This window comes from Triticum aestivum, chromosome 4D (genome assembly GCF_018294505.1).
Source record: "Triticum aestivum cultivar Chinese Spring chromosome 4D, IWGSC CS RefSeq v2.1, whole genome shotgun sequence".
NCBI lineage: Eukaryota > Viridiplantae > Streptophyta > Magnoliopsida > Poales > Poaceae > Triticum > Triticum aestivum.
The window spans coordinates 203,896,278-203,899,032 of NC_057805.1; positions in this window are offsets into that span (position 1 = coordinate 203,896,278).

Genomic DNA, 2,755 nt, shown 5'->3' on the forward strand with positions numbered 1-2,755 from the left:
ATGGATCAGCGTCGGCGCGGTTCGGTTCCAGGTGCGCGGCGGGGCGCACGAGCCCCGATCCGACCTGGATCGGGAGGGGGAGCGAGTCGGGGGGGAGTGGGTGTGTGGGGGTGAGTTAGGTCACGGGGGTGAGGGGATATGGGGAGTGGGGGTGGCCGGCTGGCTGGTTGGGCAAGGTGGGCCGGCCGGGCGGCCCGGTGGCCTGCTAGGCCGTGGCCCGGGGGTGTTTTCCTTTTCTTTTATTTCTATTTTCTTTGTTTTGTTTTGTTTTTATTTATTACTTTACTGTTTTAATTCGTTTTAAAGTATTTAGACACTTTGTAAAAGCATGATTTCTTCACCATAAATATCTAGGCATTAATTGGCACAGTCCGAACATTTTTGTTTTAATGTTTGAAATTTTTTGTTGTTTGACAAAAAATCAAATTTGAATTTGAATAGTTTTGATCCTACGCGAGATTAGTAACAGTAATCGAAGTGACGTGGCATCATTAGCGGAGAATTACTGTAGCTTAATTATCCGGGCATCACAATCATGATGTTTGTGTTCATGTGTGAGTAGACCCCTAGTTCTCGGGGATATGGATGAACCTCTGGGATATATGATCTAAATCATTATTTTGGATATGAGATCCTTTATTGAATGCTTAGTTTAATAACTTCGTGAATGTTGTGAAGGGACCCAACTCAGCATTATTGCCTTATGGCCACAAAGTATATCACTGTCATTGTAAAGGGGTAGGACGTGAAGGTAATTCAAGGTGACAGTAAAAGCCTTTACTCCTAACATTTGTAATTGATAGGGGAATTACGGAGAACCCTTAGAGAGGCCGCTTCCATGGGTTAAACCATTAATTATCATAGTTATAACCCTATAGGGGAACTATGGTGGCACGAAGTCTACTTTGAGTAGAACGTGTTTTGTACTCGGCTGGGCGACTGATACGTCCATTTTGCATCATGTTTTCCTATTGTTATTTATAATGTTTTATGCATAACAATGTTGTATGGAGTGATTCTAATGCCTTTTCTCTCGTAATATGCAAGGTTTACACAAAGAGGCAGAATGCCGGCAGCTGGAATTCTGGACATGAAAAAGCTACGTCAGAGTCACCTATTCTGCACATCTCCAAATGAGCTGAAAATTTACGGAGAATTGTTTGGAAATATATGAAGAATATTGGAGCAAATAACTACTAGAGGGGGCCCACCAGGTGGGCACAACCCACCTGGGCACGCTAGGTAGCCCAGGCGCGCCCTGGTGGGTTGTGCCCTCCTCGGCCCACCTTCAGTGCCCCTCTTCTGGTATATAAGTCATTTTGACCTAGAAAAATAAGGGGAGGACTTTCGGGATGGAGCACCGTTGTTTCGAGGCAGAACTTGGGCAAGAGCACTTTTGCCCTCTGGCAGAGCGATTCCGCCGGGGGAACTTCCCTCCTGAAGGGGGAAATCATCGTCATCGTCATCATGATCACCAACAACCCTCTCATCTTTGGGACGCCAATATTCATTAACATCTTCAACAGCACCATCTCCTCTCAAACATTAGTTCATCTCTTGCGTTTGATCTTTGTACCGAAACCTCGTATTGGTACTTGTGGGTGACTAGTAGTGTTGATTACATCTTGTAGTTCATTACTATATGGTTTATTTGGTGGAAGATTATATGTTCAGATCCATTATGCTATTTAATACCCCTCTGATCTTGAGTATGATTATCACTTTTGTTCTTGAGGTCACGGGAGAAGTCATGTTGCAAGTAATCATGTGAACTTGATATGTGTTTGATATTTTGATGATATGTATGTTTTGATTCCCTTAGTGGTGTCATGTGAACGTCGACTACATGGCACTTCATCATATTTGGGCCTAACGGAATGCATTGTGGAGTAGTTATTAGATGATGGGTTGCTAGAGTGACAAAAGCTTAAACCCTAGTTTATGCGCTACTTCATAAGGGACCAATTTGGATCCAAAAGTTTAATGCTATGGTTAGATTTTATCTTAGTACTTTTCTCGTAGTTGCGGATGCTTGCGAGGGGGTTAATCATAAGTAGGAGGCTTGTTCAAGTAAGAACAACACCTAAGCACCGGTCCGCCCACATATCAAATTATCAAAGTAGCGAATACGAATCAAACCAACATGGTGAAAGTGACTAGATGAAATTCCCGTGTACCCTCAAAACGCTTTGCTTATTATAAGAGACCGTTTTGTCCTGTCCTTTGCCACATAAGGATTGGGCTACCTTGTTGCACTTTATTTACCATTACCGTTACTTGCTTGTTACAAATTATCTTGCTATCAAACTACCTGTTACCGACAATTTCAGTGCTTGCAGAAATTACCTAGTTGAAAACCACTTGTCATTTCCTTCTGCTCCTCGTTAGGTTTAACACTCTTACTTATCGAAAGGAGTACCCCCTATACTTGTGGGTCATTAAGGCTGTTTTCTGGCGCCGTTGCCGGGGAGTGAAGCGCTCTTGGTAAGTGGAAATTGGTAAGGAAAAATTATTACTACGTGTTGAAATTTATTATTACTTGTTACTATGGAGAACCATCCTTTGAGGGGTTTGTTCGGGGTATCTTCACCTCGACAAGAACCAAAATTAGTTGCCCCTCAACCTACTGCACCTACTGAAATATTGGTTATGAAATTCCTTCGGGTATGATAGAACAACTGCTAGCTAATCCTTATGCAGGAGATGGAACTGAACATCCTGATATGCACTTGATATATGTGGATGAAATTTGTGG